This window comes from Choloepus didactylus, chromosome 6 (genome assembly GCF_015220235.1).
Source record: "Choloepus didactylus isolate mChoDid1 chromosome 6, mChoDid1.pri, whole genome shotgun sequence".
Classification (NCBI taxonomy): domain Eukaryota; kingdom Metazoa; phylum Chordata; class Mammalia; order Pilosa; family Megalonychidae; genus Choloepus; species Choloepus didactylus.
Genome location: NC_051312.1, coordinates 17,489,852 through 17,504,423, shown reverse-complemented (window position 1 = coordinate 17,504,423; position 14,572 = coordinate 17,489,852). Strand labels below are relative to the sequence as shown.

General features: G+C 35.3%; 1 pseudogene; it reads right to left on the bottom strand.

The window, feature by feature from the left end:
- Positions 1-4,695: 4,695 nt before the first annotated feature.
- Positions 4,696-5,635, bottom strand: LOC119538304 (annotated as a pseudogene).
- Positions 5,636-14,572: the final 8,937 nt, after the last annotated feature.

The window sequence follows — 14,572 nt, the reverse complement described above, 5'->3', positions numbered from 1 at the left end:
TTGGTTTTATTGAATTAGCCAGACTTGTATTTCCCTTTCTCCCCAACTACTTTCTGTCTGTTTCTCATAAATCTATACTTTGTCAAAATGGACAATTTTCTTGGATAAGAGAAAGGCAATTTAAAATACACTGCTGGTATTAATAATTTTAATGCACTGAAATTTTAGGGTAATATTGACATAACCTGTCCTTAAACACATCAAAGTCATTCAGCCTCATATCCTTATAGAAAGTTATTTGACAACTTCAGTGTTTATCATCTGGTATTGTTAAATTTTTGTTTATGGTTATTGGGTCAATGTTATTAATATGTTTTTCCTGAAAACTGTCATCCATTTCTCCCATTTTTATTTTAAATATTATCTTACCACTGTGGATGCCTTTAAAATTTAAAATCTCTTTCATATTTAGTTCTTTCTCTAAATTTGGATTTTCTTACTTTCTTGAAAATTCCATTATCTATTTTGTCTATTGTCTTGAATATCAATTTCAGCTATCCATTTTTTTCTTCTATTGCCCAATGTATTTAAACTTATCATTGTTTCCTCATTTTTCCTTATGGTTTATACTCATTCTTTTTGCAATTCCTTCATTCAAGTGTTATTTACTTTATATTTCTTCTTTTCAAAATAAAGTTACTGTAAATTTAGCATTGGCCACTTCTTATAAGTACTGGATTACTCTATTCATATATTCCTGGATTATTAGGAGTTAATCTGGCACCTTGCATATAAAAGGTAATTTAGTGGGGAGGTTCTGATATCTATGACCCCGAGTTCAAATTCCGACTCTTCACTGACTAGCTTTGTGAATTTGGACTAGTTTTTAAATTCAAGTGTCTTAATTTCCATACCTGGGAAACTGCTATAACAGAATTTAGCTCAATTTAAGCAACTTCAGTGCTCAAACATGGTAGGTACTCAAATAATAATATGTAACTTCTATATATAATGCTTGTTACATGCCAGGGACACTACTCTGAGTTTCCTTAAATCATGGTAAACAAGGTAGATGTAATCCTCCTTTATAGATGAGGAAAACTGAAGTGCTGAAATGTTATATGGCTTGCTCAGCATCTGACAGTAAATGGTTGAGCCTGGATTTGAAACCAGCCAGTATGGGTATGGAGAAAAGTTTAATTTTTTAATTTCAAAGTATGCTGGTTTAACAACTCCTACATAGCAAACCACTCTAAATCTCAGTGCTTATAGCAACAGTTTGTCACTCATGAATTTTCAGGTCAGCTGTAGATGGGCTGCAAATCAGCTGATTGAGGCTGGGCTCAACGGATAAATCCTCTGAACTTGGTTTACTTTGGCTGGGACAAATCTGACTCTCCTTATCTTCAGGGAACTTGTTCTTACCCAAGCTTGTTCTTTTCAAGGCAATGCAGAAGCACAAGTGGGTGAGTGGAAACAAGCAAAGCCATTAAGGCCTAAGCTCAGGAATAGCAGGATGTCACTTCCACCAACATTCTGTTAATCAAAGCAAGTCACATGGCAAGTCCCAGTTCAAGTGTTGGGAAATACACTCCACCCATCATGGGGTTGTAGCAAGAGTGTGAATTAGGGAGGCTTGAAAATTGGGGCTAACAATTCAATCTGTCATACAAAGTGACCTGATTTGGGTTTTGTTTTTTTTTCCTTTTACTTGTTAATACACCTTAGTAAAACCTCCCATCTTGTCCAGAAATCTCCAACAATTATCTTTAAAAAATACAAGACATTTTCACTTTTTAAAAAAGTGCAAAATATGAATGCAACATATTTTATAACTCTAATCATTCCAATGTCATTCAAACATCTTTCATGTTTGTTCTTCTTGATTGTAGAGAAGGTAGCACAATTTTTATCATCCATCACCAAAGGACTGAAAACTAAATGTTCAATTTAGTGTGAGCAAACCCAGCTGCATATTACAGGGAGATGAAATAAACAGGAAAATGAGTGAAGCCCATGCATGCCTCCAGTGTGTTCTGCCTTCTTGATAGGCTCTATCTCTCCTTCTCTATTATTTAGAACTTTTCCATACCTGTGTGGCATTGAAGTTGAAAAATCGTGTGATACCCGAGATTCTAGGTGTTCAGCGTCTACTCAACTCACAATATCCTAGAATAATTTTAATGAGAAATTAGTGTGATCTTTAGTTTCTAAGGATTAAAAATAGAACATCATTGAAAATATTTGAAAAAATGAAATTGTTCCATAGCTTTAAAAATTATTACCTTGGTTTAGAAGATTATGTGGACCAAAGATCAATTATGATCTTTATGAAAATAAACACAAACACTCACCTACAGGATTTCAATTACTTAGGCTTTTTGCCCCTTAAATAAATCCTAGTTGTTACACTAAGATACAAGAACAAATTTTATGGTCTGACCCAATCAACCCTTCTTAATTTCCTGAGCTCCGGATACTACATTCAGCCTATTCCACTTTGCTATTTACTCCAGCTATTTGGAATGCTCTTCTCCTTTCTAAAATTAATCTGCTAAACCAGATTAAGGTCCTCTTCTTGAATGAAATGTACACTGACACCTTGCTAATCCCAAAACCTTTCATTCTTATCAACTCCTTAGCTTGTAGATCTGTTTGAATCCCCCTGCACTGAATTATGCTTGAACTGTCGAGTTTGTTATTTTATATCTATGGTCTCTCTCCCAACTAAATTAGGATAAGCAATATTTGTTATTTTTCTTTTCATACTTACCTTGATGCATTTATCTAGAAAATATTAATGGCAGCTACCATATTGCACCATATTATTTATTATAAGGACGTATCTATGTCCAATTATTGTCATCAAGCTAAAGCAAACTTTTAATCCCATAGGCTGACCTTAATTAGAGTATGTAGTACAGCTAAGAGTGGAATCTGGAACATACCTTTGTCTAAATGTTCTCTATGGACAATTCTATGCAATTAATTTCTTTATTTTCCTCAGTTTTACCTCTGAAAGTAATTAATACTTTAGACAGTAGTTCTGAACAGCAGCCAATGGAGGCACTTCTTGGAAGACAGAAGCTCCAAGACAACACCCTTATCCACAGCAGTTCAAGAGGGTTAAACACAAGATTTTATGAGCAGCTTCTATTCATCCCCTCCCTGAGCCCACCTAAGCCCACCAGAGACTGATCTGTGCAATACTACGGGAACACTTACCACAAACACCAAGATGATGTCTGACTCCTACTGAAGCCTTATGGACCCTATAGAAACAGACTTTCTCATACATTCTTATACATTTCTAAAAAAAAATTGTACAAAAAAAAATACCTATCCCTGGACTGGAGCCACCCAACCTTCAGTCATGTTGTACTATCTCCTTGGCATGGGGTGAACCCTCATATTTCTCCCATAGTATCCACAATTCTCCTTCTCTCAATCCTGGCCATGTGCAAACTCATGAAGATTTGGCAAATATCTCCGATACTTCTTCACTTACACAATTTATGTAAACAGAATAATTCATGGGACTCAGCAAATTAAGGCCCAAGAAAATATTAAGAACCAAATGATTCCCAAAGATAATATGTGAACATAGTTATCATTGGTATATATCAATTTAGCTAAGTCTTGAATATTTGGCATAACAACTATCAGTATTGCCAAAATGAAAGCTGAAAGCACACATTTTACTTCACATTAAGAATACAGATATGGGTAACTGGTGAGAGTTGAGAACCCCATTGATCCCATTATCTATACATCACTTCTTTGAACTTCCTGGAAAATATCACTATTAAAATATCAGTCATTATATACACTCATGGTATCATCCCATACAACTAAAAATCTCTAGGACACAATACATTGAACACAGACAATAAGAAAGAATTACACCAATTTTCCATGGTTGTTTTTGGCCTGTACAGCACTGAATATTCAGGAAATCTATTCAATGACCCCATTAAAATGATTTCTTATGCATGAAAATTTATCTCCTCACTCAACTCTTGCACAGAAATTTGAAATATTAGAAATAATCTGATGATGTGATCAGATCAGCTATGCCAACTAAGGTCAAATTTTCTGGTTTTAGTGGGGGGAGAAACAGAGTTTAGAGTGCCAGAAAATGAGATTATTACTATTGAATGTGACATGGACTTTGAATACTATCTCCCATCAGAAATGCCTACTGAACTATAGATGCAAGGATTAAATCATCAGACACAGAAGAAAATGACATTGATGTATCACACCTCTCTTCATCACCTCTCTCAGTTCATTCTCATCTGGTCAGAAACACAGAGCAATCAATGATCACACACATGTGTGTACTGTATAGCATCAGAATATTTACAAAATGAGGTTTCCAGACTCCAGGGGAACTCTGCCTCCACCAATTCCTTGATGAAGAAGATTGAGAATGACAGGGTCCGTAAATCAGAAGCAAATAGAAAGGGCTTCTAAACCTCATGTTTCACAAATACTTGTAGCAAGATTAATAAATGTAGTCATCACTTCTGATGTACAGTGATACATAATGACTTCAAGGACTTAAAGATATGATGTTTCTATGGCATCAACTCAGCTGTTAGTCCACAACGGCATATGATCTGTATCACATAAAGCCTCCTTTGTGCATATAAAGTATGAATTTCATTACTTTTAATTCATGTGCATATCATTGTGGGTTAAAGTGATTGATTCTGACTTGCCAAATCTATCACTCATATCACAATCTGTGACTTAGCAGTGCCCTCTCTTCTTTTGCAAATTCTTCAAAGCATCTTTGATGTCCCTGTTCCTCAGGCTGTAGATCAAGGGATTCAACATAGGAATCATCACAATGTAAAAAAATGATGCAAATCTGTCAAAGCTTGGGGAACCACTAGAGCTGGAACTCAAATAGACAGAGACACCTGATATATAAAAGAGTGAAACAGTCATCAGGTGAGAAACACAGGTATTAAAAGCCTTGGACCTGCCTTTAGCTGAAGTGATCTTCATGATGGAGATGATAATATAGCAGTAGGATATCATGATGATGAAAACATTTGCTATTCCATAGGTCACTGTTAATATAGCAAGCATAACTTTTACAAACAAAGTGTCAGTGCAGGACAAAATTAACAATTGGGGCATATCACAGAAGAAGGGGTTGATGACATTTGACCTACAAAAGTGGAGCTGAAGCAAGGCACACAATTGGGAAAACAGAAGTAGTGAGTCCAGCCAAATAGGCTCCCAGTGCTATCTGACCACAGAGGCTGGGAGACATGATGGATGAATAGAGCAGTGGCTTACAAATGGCAGCATATTGGTCATAAGCCATGGCTGTCAGGAGACAACATTCACTCATTCCCATGGTTGAAAAGATGAAGTACTGGACAATGCAGCCCACAAAGGTGATAGTTTGCTGCTTCTGGAGGAAGTTGGAGAGCATCTTTGAGGCAGCGGAGGTAACACAGCAGATATCTATGAAGGACAGGTTACTGAGGAAGAAGTACATGGGTGTGTGGAGGTGGGAATCCATCCTTATTAAGATGATGAGGCACAGGTTCCAGGTCACAGTCATAACATAGGTGAGCAGGGATGTAACAAAGAGCACTGCTAGGACCTTGGGAAAATCTGAGAATCCCAAGAGGATGAAGTGGGAGACCTCCATAATATTTCCTCCTCCAATCATTGCCTTGGTGTTTCTAAAACCAGAAAGGATACAAAGTACTACATTGTTGACCAGGAAAATGATATAATTATTATTTTCATATATGCCACTCTTTTCCTTCAATGTTCTTTGAAAATAAATACTTCGATGCTCTTCTGGTGAAAAGAACCCCATTTTGTCCTCAAAGTCATCAAGAAGTAGCTTCTCTGTGCTTTAAGTTTCAAATTAATTTACGTGGCCTCATGAGAATTAATAGCAATATTTAAAAAGCTAAGTGGGAGTTAAGAAAACTGTACTGTTAGAAATGCTATTATACATAAGTTAGATATCATGATTAAGTCTCTTAAAAACCTCTGTGAATTTATTATATTTGCACTCATATATAATAAAATACATATGTGTCATCTTCTCAGAATAATTTTGAAATATACATTCTATCCTATATTGTCACTGAGATTTTAAAGTGTCTTCCTCTACTCTTAAGAAGAATTGTTGTCCCTCTTTATGACAATGTTTCAAACTTTACTAAAAAGGTATTTAATACAATATTCTGCAAAATGGCCTGAAATACATCATAATTTGTAACTCTGATCATATTTTGGCAAGACAAAGCACCTAATAAAATTATAGAATCAGCCTTCTATGGGGGCCTTCATACTAAGCATTTTAAATAGAAATCAGTGCAGTTCACAATTGGCCCCAATTGTCATGTTAATGTTATGGTATTTTGCCTAATGGAAAACAACACAGTACTGTGGTTAAGGGTTTGGGCTTTAGTACTTCGGTTCTGATACCCACTCACTTTTTGAAGATGTCTCAGTGACTTAAACACACTAAATCCAGATTTACTCATAGTAAAGTGAGGCCAAGAAGAACACCTGATCTACAAGGTTATTGGAGAGTTATCAGAGGAAATGATGTATGTGCTCAACACATAGTTCAGTATATAATAACTGTCCGGTCATTGTTGTCCATCATTACATTTGTTGCTAAGAGATGCCCATGGTTGACAGTTCTACCTGTGGAAAGAAATGTAGGTGGTGCCAGAGTTCACTGAATTAATTTGGGGAAATCCTTGAGACAGCATCATTCCTGTGGACAGATTGTTATTGCTTCTAGGCTGGGGTAGATTTGGAACTAATGTTCCTACAAAACTAACCAGGCAGGTCTATAAAGACAGCAAAAAACACAAAGCATTTTCCATTCTGTTTGACTGAGTTCAGGTAAATTGGGTCCATGGAAAACCAACATGAAGCTATGACAGGCATTGTGATACAGAAATGGTCAAAGTAAATATTTCATCTCCCAAATAATACAGAGATATATTCTTACTTTTTGTAGATATATTCTATATGGTTTTGCTCACTAACAGATTCATAATTGACAGAACTGGTCAGACTTGCTTCATTCCTACCTGCCATTCCTGGAGATGAAAGAGAAAATCAGTGATAAAAGTCAAGAAAATTTGAAAAAGATTAATAATTATGGAAGAGATGAACTTTCAGGTACTAAAGATATGATTTCAGTAAATCTAAATTGATCTAATGAATAAATTTTTAAAAGGCATTATAAGTTAATATAATTCATTATTATTGTAAGAATAGATGTGCCAAAAGAACACATAGAAATTAGGAAATAATTCCAAGGATTGGCAAAAATTTAGTGTATGAAAAAGTTAAGATTTAACACTAGTGGGGAAAGCATAAATTCTTTCATAACAGTGAGAGACATGGCTCATGTATAAGAAAAAATAGATATGCATTTATGTAACCTTTGGATGGAAAGCTATTTATGATATATAACACCACCAAGAGAAAGTATAAGAGAAAAAAATTTATATAACAAGTTACAGCCTGGTTATGGCAGAAAACTCACATATGAAAAGCATTAGAAATATATTGATGAAATGGTAATAAAAGATGCAAATTTTTAAAACACATATAACTGTCATTAATGTAAAAATATTCTATGACTAATGAACAATCGTTACTCTCATATACTGCTCTTGAGTGCCCAGAATGGTTCTATAAACACACACATCATTTGACGCAATTAAAATGGAAAATGTTAAAAGCAGTTGGTGAGATGATTCATTTTTCTCCTGTATTTTGTCAATTTTCTATAAATCCTTAGAGCCTAGGATGAGAGGTACAAAGAAAGGGAGAATAGAATGTACTGACTTCCATTTACTTGATGTATGAGTTGAGAAAGTTATTATCTTCAGTGTGCTTCAGTTGCCACAGATATAAAAAGAGACTAATAATAGTTACTACCTCTAGGGTTGTTGCAGGGATTAAGAGACATAAAGGGTTTAAAACAATAAGAACCCAATAAATGTTAATAATTAACTTTCCCATCATCATTCTTCTCTGAGAAAGAGGAAAAAGGATGAACTATTATTGAATCATCAAAGAGCTCATCATAAAGAGATTTCCTAAATTTGATGAACTCTAAGTTTAGACTGAGGAATATTGTTAATGAATTACCACATTTATTTGCAGTTTATATTGTTCTGTCTACCACCCTGTAGGGATGCACATCTTAATCACCACCATTAAGAACCCTCAAGCTGTTGAAACTGACTATATACAACTTGTGGATTAATTGAGATGTTTTACTATTTAGTGGTAAGAAACTGAAAACTAGTTTGCGTAAAACTAAAATATATATATATTTTATGCAATAATAAATGCTTCCTTCACACAGATTTGGATGTGAAATGAATAGCTCATTTCTGTATCATTTCAATTCCAGTTAGGAATTTTGGAAATCATTTCCTCTGTTTACACTAAGAATGCAATGTTGCCAAAATAAGTCCTCAGATAAGTTAACCAAGATGAGTTAAATTCCATGAAAATATAAGTTCTCCCAGACATTATTCCAAAAACACCACAATAATTAGCCAAATTGGTGAGAAGTCAAACTGTTGACTTATCAGTTGCACTAAAGTTCTTCATTTATTAATGAAATTCAGTGAGAGAGGCAGCTATAATTAAATGTAGTCTATGTAATCAACTCTACCCAGAAGATGAGGACTTGAGCATTGTTTTCCTTATTCATGATACAATTATCCTAAAACTTTCTGTTAAAATTTGGTAGACAGGAGGTAAAAGGAAAGAGTATACACTAACTCTCTTTGATTAACCCCTTTGCATGTTTTACCGCACAATTTGGAGAAGAAAAGGTAACAAATAAATAATGATTGGAGATTTTACCATGTGGATCTAGGTAATCAAAACCTCTTGCACAGCTGATCTAATGAGAACATTCTCAGTTTCCTAGGTTGTGCCAGATATAAATTGAGCATCAAGAAACCAGGGAATGTTTCTTAATGAATAAGAACAATGTTAAGTAAAGGAAGGTAACAAGGGACAGTTGGATCAAAACTACCTCTACTTGGAGTGGGCATCTCCGATATCTGTGTTCCCCGGTCTATTTTCTCCAGATCCTCAGAGTCTTCCAACATGACACTGGAGAGACAATGAAAACTGAGAAATGGACTAGTGGAATCACACATGTGTACTTGTTATGTCATTATATAACATCTTATCAGCAGTGACTCAATTTGCTCTTACTACACAGAAATTATGAGCCAATGCTGTGTTCTTAAATGGAAATCAAATTATTACTATTTCAAAAATAAAATCTTTGAAAGCAAAAATACAATTCAAAGAAGCATTGGAATAGATGAATTTGGGAAACATTTTTTTTTTAATGTTAGGATTTTCTCATACATGAGTACATTACCATATCATTACATAACATTATGTGAACAATGACTAGGTTTATCTCTTTCAACACAGAAACTTGGAATCAATGCTATGTTCTTAAATGGAAATCAAATTATTATTTCAAAAACAAAATCCTCATAAGCAAAAATTAAATTAAAAGGGTCCCTGTAGTGGAGAAGGCTGACAAATACAGACATGCATTTTTTGGTCTTAGAAAATTCCCTTGAACTGCAGTAAATTAATGTTTTTTATTTAGCTTATTATTTTTTTTTGATATGTCAGGCATAGTCTCATTTATTTCAGTATTCTCCCATTCCCCATTTTACAGGTTAAAAAAGAGAAGGTAACAAAGTTCAAGGTCACATCCTTAAGAAGTTGCAGAACTAGAATCCAAACCCCCAACCCATCTCAGGATATTACTTACTTTTCTCTTTGGGATTATTCTTTTCATCAAAATTCAGAAAGCTAAAAAATGTCTTCAAGAATTTCGTTAAGGCAGTTAATAGAAAAAGAGGAAGATTCATAAGTGGGGTGTGTGGGAAGTTAGGGCTCTACAAAGATAATTGAAAGGAAGCCAGGGGCCATAACTCGTTCCACGTAGGTCCTAGTGGAAGAGCTACTCAGATGTTGAGACAGCACAGAATCCACTGGCCTCATAAGATCCTGCCCTCTGAATTTGATCCAGATCCTACAGGATTTTTTCCAAGTTATAATTTCTTATGTCTTTTTCATAGGAATTTTCCAGGAGGCCTTATTGCACCCCATTATCTGACATTTGTCCATGAAAACAGCTGTCCACCAATAGTAAGAGAGATTCCCACAATGGGGTATCCTCTTAAATGCGTGGATAAGGTTAGAGGTGAAGGAGAAAAGGCAATTAGAGGGAACAAACTCCCCAGGTAATTGCTTTCTGGTGACATGGTTGTCATGGAGCTTTTCTCCCTACAGGTTTCATGTCCCACTTTACCTTGTCCCTGCTGAATCCTTTCCTCACCTCCTCATGCTCCTATTGTGATCTCATGACTGCAGGCTTTTATTACTTGTTTTTGAAGCCATTTGAGCTGGAAAGGACCTACAGATAGTCTAGTCAATTTTCAGTTGAGGAAAGTGAAGCCAAAGAACCTAAGGGATTTGCTTGGGATGACACCTCTAGCTAGAAATGGAGCTTGATATTAAATTATATATATAGATATACATACATTTCACTGTTTACAAAACATGGTGATTTTAGATGGATAGATAAAAACCTGTTTTCAAATACCTTACTTGCCTCACTCATCACAGCAGCCTATATAGCAAATAGGACATTATTTTCTGTTCATAAATGAGGAAATTGAGGCACCAAGGAATTCTATAAAGCTAAGTTATGACAGAGGCACAACAATGCAGTTTCCATGGTGGACTTTGGAATAAGCGAATCTAGGTTGAATTCTGGCTCTAACACTTGCTGATTTTGTGATCTTGAGCAACATCACATCTCCAATCCCCTTGAAGCTAAAGGGACTCTTGGGGGCAGCAATTTAGATAGAATTAATATGGATAATGCTTATTAGAGTATGTAATAGTACATAGAATTTCTGTTTTCTGATCTGGATTTCTTGCTCACATACTGCTGCATTTCTAAGTTTTCATGTAAAATATCTAATATCATTCACACAAATACTGATTTTTGAAGGAGACTCACCTGCCCTTCTATTTTCAGGAATACAGATATAATTTAGATAATATACCATACTTGGTCTCATTTGTTTCAGACAAACATATCTACTAGGAAAGGACTGGAGTGGAGACAATGAGTTAATTATTTGATTAGCCCTTGCTAATATAACAGTACTTATCCATTCTCCCTGACAAGTATTGTAATTATTTAATCCTTTCAATGAACAGCTCCTTAAGGTACTTTTGAAGAAATAATAACAAGAATATGACATTTAGGCACAGTGTCATATATTTGGTGAGTAAGACCATTTATGTTCCACAAATCATACTTTGTGAGATTCAAGATAGATCATTGCCTAGACTGGAAAGAACGGCAGGTGTCAAAATGCTCCATATTCCATTCGTGTATTTTCTTACCTACCTACTACACTTGAGAGTGTAAAAAATCAAATCTTTGCAATAGAATTATATGAAGAATAAAATGTTGGAGAAATTATCAGAAAATAGGTATGAAACCTGGTCCATAAACTCTGGCATGTCAAAAATACTTCTTCGTTAGGAAAAAAATAAGTTCTCATCATTAGAATCTGAATCTCCATGTTATCCCTGGTTGTGGTTTCTCTGCAGACTCTTCTCAGTCTTATGACATTGGAATTTCTAGAGCGTTCAGAACTCTGTGGTCTATGTCCTGTCTCATTAGACACACTTCAACATTTTTCATTCCTGAGTCCTGGGGCAGACTCAGGGCTGCTACATTGGAGATCTTTGCTCTCCATTACATTGGCACCAGGACAGGGAATACAAGGCACTAAGTATTCAAGCTAAATGGTAACTAACCAAGGGAGTATTTTGGCATAAGACACAGTGTGCTCCACTCAAGATTGTATAGCATCATACCATGTTCCCCACAAAACACATCATTTTGAGAAGGACCCGCATGAGAAAGAAAATCATACATAGTCTTAAAAAACTGAAAATGGTTGCCAAAAAATAGCCTGGGATTTGTGTATAAGGGTATAAAATAGAAATCTCATAGATGTTTCTAGATAAAAGCTGAGACAATAATGGAGTAAAATATATAAACAAAGATATTTGTCAAATTGGCCATCCAAAACACCTTCCTTTTCCCCAATCATTTCCCAGCCACCTTGTTCAAAAAATGAAGTAAAAGAAAATCCTCATGAAGTATAAGGTCCTATACAAGAAAAGAATTTCAAAGATTTCATTCCCCTAAACCAGATTAGTCACTGCATCCTGGTGCACCATTTTAAGAAGGATTCTGAAGTAATGAGGAGACTAACTGAAAAGAAAGTCAAGCTGTCTGCTACCAGTATGGAGGGAATAATGGTAGGAGACAGGCAACATATTTATCATCCCAGACTTAGTGGTGGTTCTGCCCATGATGGTTCTGAACAAAGGGAGAATCTTGTGGGAAGCGAGCAGAATATTGCATCCATCATCATAATCATCTTCAGCAGCAGCAGCAACATTGAACATGAAAATATTTAATGAGCAGTTCCATTACATATTTCTCCTTGATATCATGAAGATCTGCACAGCTTTCTCTCCTGTCCATTTGTTCAGTATGGTAATATTAGGCCTCTTGTGTTAAATGCCAAGCACAAAAAGTATTCTGAAAATTGCCTCATTTTTTCTATCATATATCTCTTAACCCCAATTAGATGTATGTTGGATTTTCTCACTCTATCCTCCACATTACTGAAACATCTATTTTGGGTATTTCTCTAAGGCATTCTATTTAATTTTTGCAAATCTTTCTTGCAATTAATTAATTCTATCATAAATTGAGATACTCATTCCATCCATTGAGTTGTTACCAAGCAATGGGCTCACAAAAAAAGTCAGTACAATGACAATAGTATTGTGAGAAAAGAAAGGGTTATATTACAAGATCAACCAGCAAGGAGATGATAGGCAAGCTCAAGTCAGTGTCCCCAATCCAAGAACTAAGGGAAATTTATAGGATGAAAACAAAGGGCAGTGGGGATAGTCAGAGGGATAAAAGTGGCCTATTCTGAATGATTGTCTATGAGACTATTTATATATGGTAGAAATGTGCCAGCAGACCACATCTTATCTTCCTTTTGAGGAACCCCTCACATTTTATTTGTTTCTGAGGACTCTTCATCACATAACAATTATTACAAGGAAGGAGATTTTTATCCAAGTGTCTCAGGGGCCATTCAGGGGACAGATTTTTCTATCCATGCTCCAGTCTCCCAGGTGCAGATAAGTTTGGCTGCCAGTAAAATGACCTGAGAGAGAATTTTAGATATGGGAGAAGAAATCCTGATAAGCAGGTTCTGTACTTAATCTTCAATTTTAGTCATGATTCCTCACTATCTCACCCATGGTTTTGGAGTTTCAAATTTCAATCATAATATTTTGATGGTTTTTTTGAGTTTCCAATTTGTTCTTTTCCCTACCTGATATTCTATTTTCCTTCATCATACTTTCAATATCTTCCTTATTTGAACATATCAAATATATTTATTTACAATTACTCTTTGGTAATTTAAATATCTGTAGATTTACAGATAGGATTCTACAGTTTGATGTTTTTGCTGACCTTTTCCATGGTACTTTGCTTATTGGCTTGTTCAGTCATTTTTGCAGTGAGTTCATGTTTCTTTGAACCCTGCCTGATGGAATCATTGAGGCCTAAGTTTAAAACATGTTCCTTCAGAAATGAATTATCTTATTTCTTTAAGGTTCCTTAGAGGCAATACCAACCCAGAAACCCTTTAAACAAATTTTTGACTTGAAGTTTTGGCAGGCCATGAGAGTAATAAGATTTAGGCTGCAAGTATACATGAGTACAAATTTAAGGTTAAGAATTTTCAGGGGAGACTTTTTCACCTTTTCTCTGCCCCTCTCAGTCTAAGGCTAAGAGAAGTGTGTATGTCACTATCCCATTCCATGCGATAGGTTTTTGTCTGATTTGCTCTGTGAGTGTCACCTTTGGAAGTCTCTGCTTTATGTAGGGTATGAGGTTGTTTAATCCAACCTCACATGTTCTTTTTCCCCCACCATTTACTTACATACCCATCATAATCCAAAACTTACACCACCAGGAATTAGTAGACTCATCCCAGTCAAATGCTGCATCCAGCCCCATATGCTCTTAGGTTCATGTTCTCTTGTCATTTCTTTCTTCTGGGGAATTTCTTTGGTTTCTCACTGGATCAGTCATGAAAAAAAAAAGAGATGTGTTTTAGATTTCACCTTGCATTTTTAGTGGTTTCTCTGAACATATTCCCCACAATATTGCCAGAAACACCTATTTTTCCCTAAAACACCAAAAAAATTATTTGATTTACTTACATTTTTTTGGTACCACACATATGTTTCAATTTGCCTCAAAAGCAAGGCATGGTATTAATTTACTAGCATTTAAGGAGTGCTTACTATATTTCAGGTGTGATTCTGAATCCTTTTCTATTTTATCTTATTTTAATTTGTACAATAGAAGTTTTGTACTCTTAGTATTAGCATTTTCCATATGAAGATATTTTAGCTCAGAGAAGTGATCAACCCAAGGTCAAAT